The 18,554-nt window shown below is 42.5% G+C and overlaps 1 protein-coding gene across 3 annotated transcripts in view; it reads right to left on the bottom strand.

Moving 5' to 3' along the window:
* The window catches only part of MTUS1 (microtubule associated scaffold protein 1), a 185,784-nt gene extending 170,296 nt beyond the window's left edge, over window positions 1–15,488 (bottom strand). The window contains exon 1 of one of the 3 annotated variants that reach the window (XM_043546155.1): window positions 15,045–15,488. The gene's annotated coding sequence lies outside the window, so the exon portion shown is untranslated. The remainder of the gene's footprint in view (window positions 1–15,044) is intronic. The other 2 variants (XM_037897680.2, XM_043546157.1) reach the window with 2 other exon arrangements.
* Between the last annotated feature and the right edge of the window lie 3,066 nt (window positions 15,489–18,554).

The raw sequence follows: 18,554 nt of genomic DNA, 5'->3' as shown, positions 1-18,554 counted from the left end.
ACTGGTTTATGAATGTTATAATTCTTGACATCTGATTTGTGTCCATTTATTCTTTTACGTAGAGACTGTCCAGTTTGACCAATGTACATGGCAGAGGGGCGTTGCTGGCACATGATGGCATATATCACACTGGTGGATGTGCAGGTGAACGAGCCTCTGATAGTGTGGCTGATGTTATTAGGCCCTGTGATGGTGTCCCCTGAATAGATATGTGGGCACAGTTGGCAACGGGCTTTGTTGCAAGGATAGGTTCCTGGGTTAGTGGTTCTGTTGTGTGGTATGTGGTTGCTGGTGAGTATTTGCTTCAGGTTGGGGGGCTGTCTGTAGGCAAGGACTGGTCTGTCTCCCAAGATTTGTGAGTGTGTTGGGTCATCCTTCAGGATAGGTTGTAGATCCTTAATAATGCGTTGGAGGGGTTTTAGTTGGGGGCTGAAAGTGACGGCTAGTGACGTTCTGTTATTTTCTTTGTTAGGCCTGTCCTGTAGTAGGTGACTTCTGGGAACTCTTCTGGCTCTATCAATCTGTTTCTTCACTTCCGCAGGTGGGTACTGTAGTTGTAAGAATGCTTGATAGAGATCTTGTAGGTGTTTGTCTCTGTCTGAGGGGTTGGAGCAAATGCAGTTGTATCGCAGAGCTTGGCTGTAGACGATGGATCGTGTGGTGTGGTCAGGGTGAAAGCTGGAGGCATGTAGGTAGGAATAGCGGTCAGTAGGTTTCCGGTATAGGGTGGTGTTTATGTGACCATTGTTTATTAGCACTGTAGCGTCCAGGAAGTGGATCTCGTGTGGACTGGACCAGGCTGAGGTTGATGGTGGGATGGAAATTGTTGAAATCATGGTGGAATTCCTCAAGGGCTTCTTTTCCATGGGTCCAGATGATGAAGATGTCATCAATATAGCGCAAGTAGAGTAGGGGCGTTAGGGGACGAGAGCTGAGGAAGCGTTGTTCTAAGTCAGCCATAAAAATGTTGGCTTACTGCGGGGCCATGCGGGTACCCATAGCAGTGCCGCTGATCTGAAGGTATACATTGTCCCCAAATGTAAAATAGTTATGGGTAAGGACAAAGTCACAAAGTTCAGCCACCAGGTTAGCCGTGACATTATCGGGGATAGTGTTCTTGATGGCTTGTAGTCCATCTTTGTGTGGAATGTTGGTGTAGAGGGCTTCTACATCCATAGTGGCCAGGATGGTGTTTTCAGGAAGATCACCGATGGATTGTAGTTTCCTCAGGAAGTCAGTGGTGTCTCGAAGGTAGCTGGGAGTGCTGGTAGCGTAGGGCCTGAGGAGGGAGTCTACATAACCAGACAATCCTGCTGTCATCCACCAATGTGATATATGCCATCATGTGCCAGCAACGCCCCTCTGCCATGTACATTGGTCAAACTGGACAGTCTCTACGTAAAAGAATAAATGGACACAAATCAGATGTCAAGAATTATAACATTCATAAACCAGTCAGAGAACACTTCAATCTCTCTGGTCACGCGATTACAGACATGAAAGTTGCTATATTACAACAAAAAAAACTTCAAATCCAGACTCCAGTGAGAAACTGTTGAATTGGAATTCATTTGCAGATTGGATATAATTAACTTAGGCTTGAATAGAGACTGGGAGTGGCTAAGTCATTATGCAAGGTAACCTATTTCCCCTTGTTTTTTCCTACCCCGCCCCCCCAGACGTTCTTGTTAAACCCTGGATTTGTGCTGGAAATGGCCCACCTTGATCATCATACACACTGTAAGGAGAGTGGTCACTTTAGATAAACTATTACCAGCAGGAGAGTGGGGTGGGAGGAGGTATTTTTTCATGCTTTGTGTGTATATAAAAAGATCTTCTACACTTTCCACAGTATGCATCCAATGAAGTGAGCTGTAGCTCACGAAAGCTTATGCTCAAATAAATTGGTTAGTCTCTAAGGTGCCACAAGTACTCCTTTTCTTTTTGCGAATCAGACTAACACGGCTGCTACTCTGAAACCTCTTTAACTAGACAACATAAATTTGCCAGTCCGTGGTACTGAAAGCAGCTGACAAATCCAAAAGGTTCAATATAGATTATGTTGAGGGATCACTGAACATCAGTTATTTCATACATCCTCCCAACAGCTTCCTGACTTCACTTCAAGTAGTCTCCTGCTTCCTTCTTTTTACAGCCTCTTTGTTAGCACAAGAGTTGCATCTGAAAGGCCGCATCCCACCTTCTTTGTTGGTGAAATATTAAGGTCAGATCAAGCATGGCAGGAGGATCTGGCTCTTGTGGGGGAAGGGGAGGAGAATGAGTCTTAAGTTAAACAAAGGGCTCTTCAATCATGATTAGTATTGGAAGCCAGGCTGAGTCACGTCGTTCTGTTGTTGGGAGTCTGAGCTACTAGTCTCAAGAGAAAAAAGAAAAGGAGTACTTGTGGCACCTTAGAGACTAACCAATTTATTTGAGCATAAGGTTTCGTGAGCTACAGCTCACTTCATCGGATGCATACTGTCATCCAGAGGGCCTCAAAGCATCTCGCTCAATCACATCTGAAATATAATGGTTTCAACAACAGTAGCTATTACACCATTGTAAATACAGAACAAAAAAGGAATGATAATGTAACAGCACCTACAATGTAGGCTTCCCTAATTATATGGGCATCCTTTAATGAGCTCACTCATTCATTATTATACAGTTCAGATAGTAATACCTTAATCTGAGGTTTTTTGATTTGGGTTGCTTTATATTACAACCTTCATAAACAATACAATAGCAGTATCAAGTCTACATGATTTTCTTTCCTTGTAAAACCATTTATCGAGCCATACTGGACTACAGCTGTACATGCTGATATACTTCCAAGCCTAAGGGGACATTATACAGCTAGTGTTTTTAGAATAGGGGTTCTCAAACTCGTCGTTTCAAAACTGGTGGTCTCAAACTCCTCAGAGGGTCACGAGGTTATTAAGTGGGGGGGTCCATGAGCTGTCAGCTTCCACCCCTAAATCCCGCTTCACCTCCAACACTTATTGTACTGTTAAATATATTTAAAAAGTGTTTTTAATTTATAAAGGGGGGAGTCACACTCAGGGGCTTGCTGTGTATAAGGGGTCACCAATACAAAAGTGTGAGAACCACTGTTTTAGAATGAGCTATTTGAGTCTATATGAAGCGAGACAGTGCAAAAGCCAATATCTGCAATTTTTTGATGGCAGTTGGTACCATAGTCCAAAGATTGCAGTAACTTGAAAATGAGTTAATGTTTAAAAAAAAAAAATCAATAAGTCAATGAACTCTCTCACAACTAGAAAAAATATATTAGACTAGAATGGCAAGAACGGAGACACTGGAGCATCAATGTAGTCAAATTCCTTAATGATGTTAGGAAAGCAGTCAATGCTACACTGACAGAGCTTGCGTTTCCTAGCATTTGAAATTGCCAGGATATGATCTGGATCAGGTTTTAGTCCAGTCTGTGAAATTGTATGCCCCAGAAAGGAGAGTTCAGTTTGTCTAAATTTGCATTTGGACCTATTGAGCTGGAGGCCTGCTGTGCTGATGCACTTTAGTACAGACTGCAGGTTATTGTCATGCTCCTCAGAAGTATTTCCAAACACGATATCATCATCCAGATAGCACTGAACTCCATGCTGAGTCTCCAGAATCAATGACCTTTTTTGAAAGGCACTGGGGCAGATGCGAGACCTTATGGAACATGTTTAAAACGAAATGTCCCTCGTGTAATAAATGCTCCGAGATCTCTGCTATCTTCATGCAACATGACCTGGTGGTATGCGCTCTGCAAATCAAGCGTAGAAAACATCTTTGCTCCACGGAGTTCTGCAAATACTTCTATGCGAGGACGAGGATGGCTGTCAATCACAATAGCTTTATTTGGCTCCCTTAAGTCCACACAAAGGTGAATGTCTCCACCCTTCTTCTGCGTCACTACTATAGGTGAAACCCATTCCGAGGAGTCGATCTCTTCAAAAATGTCCTTTTGAACAAGTTTTCTAAGTTCCTCTGAAACAGCTTCCCTGACTGAAAATGGTAAGCGCCGTAACTTCTGTCATACAGGCACCACATTATTCCGCATTTTAACTTTATGCAGAAACCCATAAGCACAGCCGAGTTTCTCCTCAACCTGGTGTTGGGTCCCAGCTGAAACTGGTGTGTGTACCGCAAGAGTGCTTTGCTGAGGAAGATCAATTCGTCTATTAACTACCCTGAGATTTAAAGCAGCCAAGAAATCTCTGCCAAGGATAGGAGTGCCTTTGTGGACAATGTAGAACTCTGCAGTTACACAGCAATCACCAAAACTAACTAACTATTACTGGCAGGCAGCCATGTACTGGAATATGGTTTTTCAAATAGCACACCAAGTGAAGTTTGGGTTCAGTAAGAGGCACATCTTTAAAGTAATGCAGATAGATGGAATCAGGTAGTATAGATACTGCTGAGCCAGTGTCCAACATTAGCTGAATAGAGTGTGGTTTGCCTGAGGGTATGGCAGAAATGTTTACAGTGCACTTTATCTGTTCTGGAATATGTGCAGTAGTGATTTTGTCCACACTCAGCACAGTAACATCTGGTATTGTAACTGCATGCACTGGTTGATTGAACTGGCTGCTGTGACATACTTTAGCAGAATGTCCAATCTTTTTGCAACGATTGCACTGAGCTACTTTTGCTGGACTTCCTGGGTAGCTTGCAAGATGTTGTGAGGATCCACAGAGAAAACATGCTTTTACTGTATTTGAATTTGCTGATTCAGTGGTTTTTCATAAGTTTTCCTCTTGCAGTTGTGTGTCTGCAGTGGTAGTGAACTTTTCTGCAAAGGAGTCACAGCCTGGACTGTGCTTCCTGTATCCATGCTCATTATTTTGGCTTCAGCTGTAGCTGACTCAATCTGAGTAGCAATGGTTACTGCTTTTTCTAGTGTAAGTTGTGGTTCTAGAAGCGAGTGTTCTCTTACATGAAGCATGGTTGTTTTCTCAATGAGCTGGTCTCTAATCATCTCATCTGCCATATTCCCAAAGTCACAAATTACAATCAGACTCCTCAGGGAAGCAATATACTGCATTATAGTTTCCCCTGGTTTCTGCTCACACTGGCGAAATCTGTAGCGATTAGCTACTACATTCACTTCTGGCACAAAAAAAAAAATCTTTAATGCAGTGAGTGCAGTCTCATATTTATCATCTGCAAGGGAAAAAGTGTAAAATATATGTTGCCCTTCTGCTCCAAGGCAGTGGATTAGCAGAGCATGCTTTCTTACTTCAGAAATCTCTGTAGCACTGATTGCAAGCAGATAAGTCTCAAACATATGGATCCAGGTAGTAAAAGCAACTGGAGGCTCACCTGGGCTCTGCAGAAAGGGTGCAGGTGGGTTCAGAGGCAGAAGATCCATCCTCATTGCCAAAATGTTGTAGCAACCAGGCAAGGTACTAACAAGCTTCAACAGGACTTTATTTTCAAAGTGGAAACCTCTTTACCAAGCTGCCGCTGCACCCTCTGTAGCTTTCTCCCAGCCTCTCAACTCCTCCCCCCCTGCTTCCTGTTTCCAGTCCTTTCAGACTCCCAACAGCCAGTGCTCCCAGTTCTAATAATCACAAGCAACATCTAAACACCTTAAGTGCACTTAAGGAACCATAGCTGAAATAAAGATGGTCACTCAACATCAACTATTATCTCTCTAGCTAAAGGAGAAATTACAATAACTCTACTCATCTCAGAGCAAGGAGAATAAAGTAGTGAAAGAATGTTCCAAAGCAATGTGGTTTTGTTTTGTTTTTTTACTGTTGGATAGAAAAGAAGGTTCTTTTAGCAATAGAAAGTACACCAGTATTTAAACCTTTGGGCAACTTTTTGGAACTAGGAAAACCATGGAAAAGATGGACACTAAACTGACTGCTAAAATCATAATTAGTGCCATTGATCAATACTGCTGTTACCTAATTAGATTTTGTTTTGCTTGTTATAGCCAAGTGGTAAAAAAAGTTTTTGGGAAAAAATACCTGTGTGTTTATATACAAAAGCAAACATTTGCCTAAACACTGCCTCCACATAAGTTACCAGAAAGTGTCTGAAGTGGAAAAACTAAATTGAACACCTACAACCAAACTGAACCATGAGTCCAGTTTCATGAATATGTTTAAATGTATTTTCTTCATTCCACCAGTTCAAGTAAACTAAGGGCCCTTCAGAAGAGACGTCAATGTATCATTTCCACTCTTAAGACAAATCTTGCTAGAATAATCCAGTTAAACTAAAAATTGATTGATTCCTGTCAGCTGGACACTCATTTCCATGAGAAGAAGTTTTGAGTAATGGAAAAATTAATATGATCCTAGACTTACCGCCATTTAGATAACTTACTGAACCAATTATTAAATAATGTCCTCCACAATCTCTGAAAATGCTTGTGCCCTAACCAATAACTTTCAACATATCTACTCAAAGTGAAACACCAGGCTATCCTTGGTACTTATTCCTATGACAACCTCATATTTTCCTGAACAGTGAAGGAGTTATTTCAAATAAGCTTTGAGAGCTTTGCATCAAATCTTACAAAGTTCTGAAGACTCTGTAGTACAGCAGTTTTATTTAGCTAGCATCGACTTTCAGCATCTAGCAAACTTAGCTATTAGAAGTTCTGTCAATAGTCTTAAATTGGCAACTTTCTTGCTGTTTAATTTACCTTTTTGTTTGCATCAATCAATATTAAACAGTGAGAAACAAAGGTCTTAAGGCTATGAAGTGGTAAAAACAGTTTTCCTGTTCTGTAGGTCAGGCATTAGAATTATGAAGTTTTGAATCTTATAGATTTAAAGAGGTTGAACAATTGCCATAACAGTTTATACTACACATAAATTATTTCAAACTAACATAACTGAGTTGCAAAGCTACTTCTAGAGTTGCAGCATAGTCATTCTAATGTGCACTTGGTATGTAATTTTGCCCAATAAAGATGCAATTAAGTTAAGGAAATCTTCATTGGTGCTCCATATTAAGTTTGCTACAGAAAAATTTTGAACAGTCAAATTACTTCGGTACCACAATTTCAGAAGAACTAGATGAATTTCTCTGTTGTGAGGCATATGGCAGACAACTTCTCTAGACAGTTTTGTTTAATTACCTCTGACTTTTTGCATTATACTATATTAGTTAAAGTAATGTTGAGACACTTACCTCAACATATGGTGAAAGGTAAACTCCATTTATAGTGTTCCATATACAGTAATGCTTTGTGCAATATTCTGTTGGTTCTTCTACTACTTTAAACTTGATTATGAACTTACAGCTTGAAATTTTCAAAGGTACTTTAAGACTATATCATTGTACCTCCAGTGAACACATTTAGCTATATTTGTTGATAGATCAAAAAAAGTTCCTCTTTGTGCCATAAACCTGGCAATTCCAGTAACTTTTCAAGTGGTTTTTTTTAAACCTGTACAGTTAAGTTGAACTTGCAGAGTTCTTGGCCTTACAGTTACCATAGTGACCATGATTAAGGCCCTGCTTAATTTGTGATATTGCAGAAATTGCGGATCCCACAATACTAGGCTTCCACAGCAATTTTGAGTTTAATTAGCTTACTTTGCCCTGTCCACAATTTTTCATATATTTTGAGGTTTGCAACACACTTTTCCCCCCCCTTTAGTACACAGTACAACCCCATTTACCTGAGCAGAGAGTGGCTCAGGCTCCCCCTGTCTGGGTACGATAGGGCTTCCACTGTGAGCCCTGGGCATTAATGACTGTAATACAGTTGCAGCAAAATGTCTGGTTACAAACTACTAGCAGGCATAACATAATACTTGAGTGTTTATATTGTTCCAGCAAATTTTTCTTAAACAAACAGGTCTTCTCTGGCTTTCCCAAATTACCACAATTAATAAAGGCCCATTACTACTTTTCTGGGATTTTCTAGGTCTTCTCCGCAACTCAGCCATAATTATTTGACAATCATCCCACAATTCAAGCAGGGCCTTAACCATGATATATTATAGAAGGAAGTGAACATCATTAGGGACTTATGAGACCTCCTATTTAATCACATGGCATTTGAAGTCTCTGTTCATACTATGAAACTTGCATCCTCATCACCTACCCAAAAGAGGAACGTGCTATGCTGTCAGCTTTATAGTTGCTGTTATCCAATATTTACTGGATGGCTAGGTTAGATTCCATAACCTTCATTTCTAATTTTTACAGTAAGTATTTTCATAATGCTTAGATCAAACAGCTACTGTGCATTCAACTAGACAGATCTAGTTTGCCAACCCTGGTCATTTTATCATGTGTCTCACAGTACTTTGTGTTACTGAAGGCCCCAGCCCTTGGAGTCATGTGACTACATGAGAATCTCTGCTTTCATAAAAATGTTTCTAGCCCTCATGGTTGCAGAGAAGTTTGAAACCATGTACCCTAAAGCTAAGAAGGCAATTAAAAGCCTAGGATTTTTTCTTCACTCATGAATTTGGGGGCCCTAACTTACATAACACTTTGGGCTGGAAATACTACAGATCTATGCTTACAGCTGAAATCGGTACCTCAAAAGTGGGGAGGTAGATTTGTTCTTCTGACCTGTAATCTAAGTGGAATAAAAGGGGGAAAAAGTAAAGCTGGGCATCCAAGAACAATGTGAGCCATTTATTTGTATGGAAAGAACGTTTCTTTACACTGTTCCACCATACGCTCAATCTGAGCTCCCAAAAAAATGAAGAGTAATACTCTGCTGTTATTTAACAATGATGCCCAGCAGCCACTATTTTGTATGCCATTTTTAGTTGGAGTTCAAATTTGTTCACTGGGTATTTATGAACTGTAGACTTTTCATATGCTGGATAGCATGTAACTGGTGAAAGCACTGCACTGAATTGTAGCTGCAGGTTTATCTGCTTCATCTTATTTTCAACCAAAACCAAGAGAGTTTTAAAGCAACCCTATCTACAAGTTACTTGAAAGTTGTGTAATACTCTTTAAAATGAGTGAGCATAATCTTATATGCAATATAAACCTAAATTTAAGTCCGATGTTCATAATGTGACCCCCTCCAACTCCAAAAGCTGGCAGGCTTTGTCTAGTCAAGGAGAGGGTCATAGCTCTTTTAAGTGTTCCTCCTCTTTTGGGTTGGAAAGTGACAACACTTGAGCTAGGCATTGATCAGAAGGGCGCAGGTAAGCCACTGGCCCCCTGTGGGCCTGAGAGAGGGTATCTTTATATCCTGCCATACCCAATAGAGCATGAGTGTGCATCTGCTGGCCTCACTCCAGACTGTGGCGGGTAGGTTGGGAGCATCACTAGCAGAACTAAAAACAGACAGAGAGGCTCTTCTCTAAGGTCACTTACTTAAGAATTGAGTTAAATAGCCAAGTTGGGATCTCTGGATACTCCAGAAATAAGTTCAGAGAACTTTTAGGATTGATCAGGAGGGTAAGGGCAGTCAATAAGATTGTACTACATGAAGTGCAGACTATTAATGAACATCCTAATTTTGCATATAAAGTCTTGGCCCCAGGATGAGCACTTTCTGCTTGGCTGTCAGCTGCTACTGCTAGGGTACTGAGGCCCAATTATTTTTATAAGAGTGAGTAAAGAATTGGAAGATTTATGGATATGGGAACAGTTCCTAAATCACTTTAATGGAGTTTCCTTTCAGAGAGAGGAATGGATGCTATGCTAGAGGCAGACCTAAAAATTGGCTCTGATGCATCAGGGTAATTTTTTTTTAAACCAAGGCAGGTGGTGTGCTCAGAAACGGCTTACTGACTAAATGCAAAAGGAGATAGTAAATTCCTGGAATTCTTTCCCATTTTAGTTGCAGTGACTATTTGGGAGAAGGAGTTTACAAACCAAAGTGTTTCTGGAGTGACAACGCAGGAGCGACACATGTTATTGATCAACAGTCCTCCAGATCACTCAGCATCATGAGATTTGCAAGGGCACTTGTCCTGCAGCATTCAATAAATAACTTCTGGTTTACTCGTAATAATGGAATAGCCGATGTTGTGTCTCAATTTCAGATGGACAGGACAGACGGAGACTTGACTCCAGGAGCCAACAAGGAACACAAAACAGATGCCACTGGCCCTTTGGAAACTTGGAGTATGACTGCTATTGGATGAGAGAGAAGGTGGTTGAGGTAATATCTTTTATTGGACCAACTTCTGTTGGCGAGAGAAACAAGCTTTCGAGCTAAAACAGTTCTTCTGGTGCCAACCATATCTGGACACTTACCAGGCATCATTTGTAGCTGGATAAAAGGTTACTCTATCCTTGCAGCAGGTTTAGTTAGGATGTTAGAGGTGGTCTTGAGATAGAGGGCCAAGAGAAAATCCCCAACAATTCATTATTCAGATTCTTAGATATCTGGCACAGGTTTTCCACCAGATATGCCAGTGCAACCAAGAGGCAGCCTTGTTCAAGGCCACATTCCTGATGCCATTTTTTTGAGCATTTAGAGCCAGTGAACTAGTGCCTGGGTCAGCAAGGGATACTTCAGGTAGGCCTTTGGAGTTTAGGGACTCTCAGAATGGTGAGCCATCATCTTGACTTTGTAGACGTAAAAAATAAATCAGAGAGGACAAGGTGAGTCCATAGTGCTACAAGGGGGTGGTGAGGCAGGGATTTGTTAGTCAGGGCATTAAGGGCTTAAGGAGTTACCTCACAAATATACTATTGTGTGGCAATCAAGGAGGCTTAATAATGTGACCAATCCTGGCTAATGAATTTAGGTCCCCTTTGTTCAGGTTTGGTGTTGCACGAGGGATGCAGACAATTGGGCATTGGAATTCAGATGGAGTACAGAATGTATGTGAGGCTTCCAGTGGATAATCCGAGTTCAACGGCATGAATGGCTAATTTTCATATCTATTCAATTTTCAAGCGTAAAGGAGTGGGTCACATGAACTGATGCATGGATCTGCAGATATGATTTGTGCACTGGGTCCACTGGTGGGCTGCTAGTTCACCTGTAAGTTCACAGGCAAGGCGATTTTGAGTTGGCATGAAAAAAGGAGCTGCTCTGGGACCAGCTGATGCCTCTTGCACTCAGACATCCAGGAAGTAGCCATTGGACAGGATTCTAGTGCACCTGGGTGAAGACAATTTAGAATTTTATGACAATCAGGGCCTTCTCCCAGGGGCAACTGTAAACTCTGAAAGGCTGCACCAGAGGAGGGTGGGGAGCTGCTGACCCTAACCCATTCGAGAATCAATTCAGAAGGGCATGGCAAATCAGAGCTGGGTACACGCATGATTAGGTCAGTTTATAAGAGACTATTTCTGACCTCAGACCATTCTTCATGCCACACTGATGTAACAGAGAAATCTGGGCAGGGCAAGCAGGCTCACAACGGGTGCCTCGATGACAAGAGCAAAAAGGTAGTACTGAGCAAGGAAGGAATGAGGATCTGAATGGACAAGTTATTGCCAGATAGTTCCCAGACAAGTAAATGAAGTTGTGGCTTAATTAAACCACATCCCTCACATTTTGTTTATTCTTCCTATATGTTTGGTACAATGAAGATTGTAAAGCAAGACTAAGATTAATGTTCAACTTTTTACTCTAAGAGATCACAGTTGGAGTTAAACAGCTTTTATTAGATCTCAACAGAATCTGTGGTGAGCCAGCCCCTACAATTTATCACTTGCAATATAGAAAAAGGACATTTAGGACATACTATATTTCACAATCAAGAAAAGGCAGTAAATAAAGTCAGCTCATATTTGTAATCCAGACTCATTAACTACATCCATATGTGTCATTAACTGATTTTAAATTCTTGAGGATTTAGTCAGCACTCTCAAAGGCTTCCTGCTCACATAAATGCTAGTCCATTAACAGCATGACGAGTTTTTCCCATAAGGAATTTGGAAGCAACTACTGTATATCAATAACTCAGCTCACCAAAATCATCATGCTATACAATATAGCCTAAGTGTTCACCAATTTTTTAAACTCAGGGCATTTTCTTCCTTCAATAATATTACTATCCTAAAACAAAATAAATGTCAGATTAGCATAGCCAAACCCTTGATACGTTGGAGAGGAAAGTACCATCATTACTTAAGGCAGGTAAAAACTTGAATTTTGTCATTAAACACCTGTGACAGCCTAACCCGATCTTGAAAAACCTTTATGAACGAACCCTAGAAATATTTTACCCAGTGGTACTTTATGAGCCTGTACTGTGAAGCAAGTTATGAAGGGATTTCATCATTTTTGTCCCAATAGCACATTTATAATGCATACTTATTAAATTAAAGCAGCTTTCCTTAACAAGTATTTTCAGAGCACCTTTGGTTCTTCAGTTTGATGGTGAACTTAATTTTTTTTTTTTTTAAACCCACAATCCCTGCTTGGCCTTAGAACAATGGTGTCAAATTTGAGCTCAATGCCCTTTTCAAACTTTAGCGCTCTTCTCTTTGCCAACTCTGTGTTGTATAAATAGAAACAAAAGGAGGTGTAAACATTCAAAATATTTTCAAAAAATTTGACAAGAATGTTATAGCTCTTATTACTACACTAAATTGGTCAAGGTGGGTGCTAGCAATTACTAGTAGTTTAAAATGTCACCATTGTTTTAACATTTTTAACTTCCACTTTAATTGGAGATGCTCACCATAGTGTACTACTTTAACTACATGCTCCAAATGTCAACACTGATTTTAGTCCTCCAAAGAGGACTTTAGTACACAACTCTACCAGACCCTGGGGGGGGAGTGGGAGGGTGGGGGTAGATGGGAAATGCATCAATCTGCTCTGTAAGGAGGGTACTGGTTTTAAAATACAGTAAAATTCTTACTATTTGTTTGGAAGATGTTCGTTTTATGTGGCAGGTCACAAAAATGTACAAGGGAGGTATTTATTCTCAATATAATATTTTTAATTATATGAGGAGTAGGTAGTAGACAAAGGTTACTAGACAAAGCACTTGACAATTTCTGAAAGCATAGTTGATGTTCAACTTGAGGTCTTCAACTAAGATTTTGATGGTATTAGCTCAGTCACATGAAAGCCACAACTTTTAAAGTCTCCAAGTAGACAGAGTCTTGAACTGCTAGACTCGTTACAGTGAGAAAGTAGATGGGCCCTCCAAGATCAAGGCCAAGGTCATTTATACAGTAATATAGGGACACAAAATGGAAGTAAATCCCTGGAGCAAGGAGCAGATGACTTCTGGTTCATCACTTCTAAATCCCTTATTCTGTCAGCACAAAGCTACACAAAACTAAATCAAAGGACATCAATGGGACAACAACAACAAAGAAAATCACTTGTCTGAGTATTTTATTTCCTTTTACAATTAACACCCAAGATTTGTTTAAGATGAGAAAAATGTATTCCCCCCCACATGTTAATGTATGTGACAGCATTTTGTCTATATGCACAGCTTCATATTTCACGATATAAAATTTTGTCTGGGGTTCTTTTCCCACAAAGAAAAAATATTTCAGAAACAGAAAAAAAATGTGGATTTAAGATCATAAGAATCAGCGAAGGGATTCGTAAGCAAGAGTAATACCTAGATTACTTTGAACTCATTTTGAAACTGCCTAGATTTCAAGACGAAAGTGTCCCATTAAAGTTATTTTATCCAGTTCAACTAGAACAGCAGCTCAGTTTGTAGATCCCTTAATCTCTAACACCTGCCAAAAAATGGGTTACTTTTTTTACATACCTTTATATGCGTTAATGACAAGCATAACCACCATTGTGTTGCTTCATGCAATATAATCTGCATCAAAAGCAGGTTGCCTTGGGAACTACAGTCAAACCAATATCCCCATACATTTACCTCTCACAGTAATATAGAACCATAAAAATATAGGGCTGGAAAGGAGCTCAGGAGGTCATCCTGTCCATCTTCTCCCTCCTCCCCCACACAAGAGGCAGGATGTAGTATACCAAGACCACACACACTGTATAAAATGGTAAGGACTAAAAGCAGGAGACCGCAGCTAGGAATGCAGGAGAAGAGACTGTCGCCTGACCCAAGGCGAGAGAGCACGTCTAGCTATTGCTCTCCGCAGTGGCTGTCACAAAAATAGTCACCTGACCAAGCCCCTAAGCGCAGGAATGGGAGACGCACGGATTCCATCGGGCACTGCCTCCCTTCTAGAGACAGCCCGAGTTTAGCCGCAGCGCCGTGGTAACGAAGACTAGTTATTCAAGTTCATGGCGAAGTCAACAAGTAGCTCAGCAAAGCGACAGCCCGCCAGGTGCTTGCCAGAGACTGCTCCTAGTACCTTCCCGCTACAGCCTCGGCTACGCAGTCTGGGGGAACTGAGCCGATCGGCTAGGACAGGCTGCAGCCCCGGGCGCAGCCAGCCCTTTGCTCCCTCTACCCCTGCCGCGCCAGGAAATCGGGCCAATTTTTCGCTAAGTCCTTGGCAGTGACTAGGAGAAAAAATCTCTACCTGCTGGGAGAATCACCTACCGCAAGCCCAGCTGCCTGAGCTCTGAGTCAGCCTCCGGGGCTGCAGGTCCGGCGCGGCCAAGAGCGAAACAAAAGCCGAACAAGTCGCTGCAGCCGCCCCTTGGAGGCCATGGAGCCGCGTCGCAGGCAGCCCAAGGCATTTAACGGGAAGGGAGAGCACAGCTTGGAGGGGCCCGGAGAGAAACCCAGCTCCACGCTCCCATTACCTCCTTCGCTGCTGCTGCCATTCCACTACCCTCCGAAAATGGGGGGAGGGGGGGCCTCACCAGAACAGGAGCATCCCCCAACCCTCACAAAGCCCCCGCTCCTCGCCACCCCAAGCCCCTCCCTTCCCCGTTGGCTAAGAACTTCGGCGCTCTACAACTGTAATTGCTGGAGGCACAGCCAACTGCATTGCAACTGTGGTGGGGAGGGGGGGGTGAGAAGGGCGGCTGTCAGCCCAGCCCCAAAGGCCCGTGGAACACCCCGCACAAGTTGCACCAGCCCCCATCTTCCCACTGGGAAGTTTCCAGCCCCGGTCCTCGGCAATTCCCAGAGGCACAGAGAGCCGCGCCGCGGGGCGGGGCGGGAGAAGAGAGCGGCCCTCTCAGAGCACCCCCACCCCTGAACCACAGCCCCACTCACCTCCCTCTGCAGTTGCGCTTTGCCCCGCTTTGCGCGGCACTCGGGCGCTCCTCTAGCTGGCTCTGTGGCGCCTTCGCTCTCCCCGGGACTCGCGGGCTGGCGGGCGCGCGTGCTCAATACCAGCCAGGCCCGCCCGCGCCTTCCCTCCCTCTTTTGCCTCGGCCTCTGGCGGCACCTGTTCTGCTTTGTGACGTCAGCACACCTAAGCGCCTTCCCCCAACAGGAGCGCACCTGGCCGGCAAGGAGCCCCCTCCCTTCAGTCTCCCTCTCCCGCAGGAGCGCTCCTGGCTGCCCCTGCAAACCGCTCTCACCTGTCTGTGCAATAGACAAACAAGGATCCTGGTAACTGACAGCTTGCTTGCATCTACCACTGCGGGAAAAGTCTGGGGTAGTGATTAGCGGAAGCTGTTGGGCGCTAGGACGGCTGGGTTTAGTCCCGATGCTAGGAGACAGAGCTTAGATCAGGAAATTGGGGGTTGGGAGGGAGGATAGGACAAGGAGGTGCTGTGCCTGGTTGTGCCAGGCTCGCTGGGTGACCTTGGGCTTGTCACTTGAACTCTCTGTGCCTCGGTTGCCCCCACTGTTAAATGGGGCGCTAGTAACGTGTTTCCACCTTTGCAAAGTGCTTTGGGAGCCTCTGCCTGAAGGAGCTATAGAGGAACAAATTTGTTTTCTTTTCATTTGGTTTAAATAAATAAAATCAGATGCAAATCTTGAGGAAAAGAGAGGAAGCTGTTAGAATGGCTTACTCGGTCAATAACTAGGAGTAACAAGATGCAACTAAGAAAAAGGAATATCAGGAAGATCATCCTAACCCTAGAGGCCTCTTAGGGTTCAATCCTGCACTGCAGCATGACAGGCACAGGGGTCTGCCCATATGGGATTCATTGTAGGATCTGCCTTTTACACTATGAAGTTGTCTTCCACTGTTTGAGGTATGGAGTTTTTATATCTTTGTTATTGGAGAATCATCCATTTCAAGCTTGTAACCTGGAGAGGTTTTTAAGGCTAGGCATAAGAGTACCTTACAGACCTGACATTACTATCACAGGTCTTCAGCTGTTTTGAATCATGTTCCAAGTTAGGTGACTAATTAGCAATGCTCTGAGTTGCATTTTGGGTACCTCTCACATTCAAGCTTAGCTTTGCATCTTTGTTACCTATATGACCTAATGGACTTGCCCCACCTTTTATATAGCTGCTGGGTGTATTAGTTAGGATTATAACTAAATAACTATAAAACCTGTTTTATTTCACCTTATTTTTAGCATATGTGTAGCTTAAAGCATAGCACATGGAGCTGAGCATCATGAGATTTGAGTCAGTCATTTGCTGCATGACCTTGGGCAAGTCACCTAGACCCAGAGCCACAAAGGTATTTAGGCACCTAAACCCCAGACTTAAGCACCTAAGTCCCAGGTTTGGCTCAACTGTGACCCACCAAGCTCCCTCCAAATGCTGTAGGTGCCTAAACCTGCTCAGTGCCTAAGTTTTCAAGGTAAAAGTTCCCTAGGCACCTATATTTCAGGCTCTGGGCATGCATGCTGCTGCCCCACTTCAGGCATTCCTGTCTCCCACCTAAGCCCCAGAGAAATTCACAAACTAGGACTGCTTAAGTCGCATATGGGTGGGGGGGCTATACAGTGAGTATGCACAGAGACCACTTACAGTATAACTCCCATTTAAAATGTGGCTGGGGGAGGGGCCACCTCCATAACTTTTAGCTCAGTAGTTAAAGCACTTGTATGGGATGTGGGAAACCCAGGTTCCATTCCCCCCCTCTCTGCAAGAGAAGGAGAAAAGATTTGAACAAGAGATCTGCCTACCTCTCAGGAGGATGCACTAACCACTGAGTTATGGGAGAGTCTGATGTACTTCCTCAGTCTCTCCTATTGAAGCTGTTCCCTTGTGGATAAATAATGAAAGAGTGATTGAAGCATGGGGACTGGCTTCTGGGTCTCCCTCCTCCCAGGTGGGTGCCCTAATCACTGGACTACAGAGTCATTTCCATTTTCTCTCACACCGAATGGCTGTTTATCCACAATGGAACAGTCTTTGGACCAGAATAGCCCATAATGGGTAGAACCCCTCTCTGAGCGGTAAGACACCTCTGTCTGAAGTCCACTCTCCCATCTGGCATAGAGGGGGTAACAGAACTTGGATCTCCCACATTGCAGGTGAGTGATATGAGCTAAAAGATAGAAGGTGGGCAGCGACTCCTTTGCCATTTTATGTGTTGTGTGAGGCAGATGCCTAAATCATTCCCACGAGAAGTGGCTTAGGCAGCATGTTCCAGGTTGTGGATCATTAAGCAGAGATAAATGTCCATCCCTGCCACAGCTAATAGGAAATGTCAAGCTTAGGTGGCTCTCTGCCTAGTATCTTAGCTTTGGTGGATCACATTCTGATGCCACCGATCTCTCTCCATTCATTGTATAGGAGCCTAACTCAGGCTTTGTGGATGGCAGTGTTGTTCCTATGAATTTCTAGGCACCCATATGATGCTCATTGTTGAAATGCTTAAATTCCTTTAAAAAGAAAAGGAGTACTTGTGGCACCTTAGAGACTAGCAAATTTATTTGAGCATAAGTTTTCGTGAGCTACAGCTCATTTCATCGAAAGTGTAGCTCACAAAAGCTTATGCTCAAATAAATTGGTTAGTCTCTAAGGTGCCACAAGTACTCCTTTTCTTTTTGCAAATACAGACTAACATGGCTGCTACTCTGAAACCTTAAATTCCTTTGTGGATCCTACTCTTAGTCTGATCACATGAGGTGCAGAGTACTTCCTTTAATGGTAGTTGAGGATATTCAGCATGCCACAGGAAGTGCTCTGCACCTCCTAGTATTGGGTCTTGATCTCTTTGCCTTTGTTTTGTTTTGTTTTTTTTCCCAAAGGAGGAAGGTCATCCTGCTATTTCTGTTAAGTGCTTTGAGACTTATGGATGGGGAAAAGTGTGATATAAGTGCAAATTAGCATTGCTTTAAATCTGCTTAATATTAGTACATATGTGAAATAAATAAGGATATAATTGCAAAGTACTGTACTAATGCAATGTTAAGGTTGCATAACTCAAACAATCTTCTCAAGAAATCATGAGCAAAGATTTCAATGGCAATGCTAACACATCTGTATTGCACATCTTGTATGATCTCTGATATTCATGTTATGACAAAATGTATAGTTTACCAGAAAAACGGGAATATAAAATACTATGTATGTGCAATGTGGTCAAATTCATGTTGCTATTGGAACTTGACTACTGGGTATTTTAACTCTGTGCTCTCAATATTGAGTTAATGCAGGTTTTTTCATTTAACTTCCTAGGGTTTTTGTGTGCATCTGAAAGCTGGGGGTGGGTGAGGCGGGAGATTTCTTATGCTAAAATAAGAATTTAAATCTCTTTTAGCCCCAAGAATAGCATAAGTGATTAAGCTGTTTTAACTGCCTCAAAAGTAGTAGATAGAATAATCCTGTAAATTTCTCTAGATATTTATCATAACGTAAGTG

The sequence above is a fragment of the Chelonia mydas genome, chromosome 4 (assembly GCF_015237465.2).
Source record: "Chelonia mydas isolate rCheMyd1 chromosome 4, rCheMyd1.pri.v2, whole genome shotgun sequence".
Classification (NCBI taxonomy): Eukaryota; Metazoa; Chordata; order Testudines; family Cheloniidae; genus Chelonia; species Chelonia mydas.
Note: the sequence above shows the minus strand (reverse complement) of the source record. Positions and strands in the feature narration are given on the sequence as shown.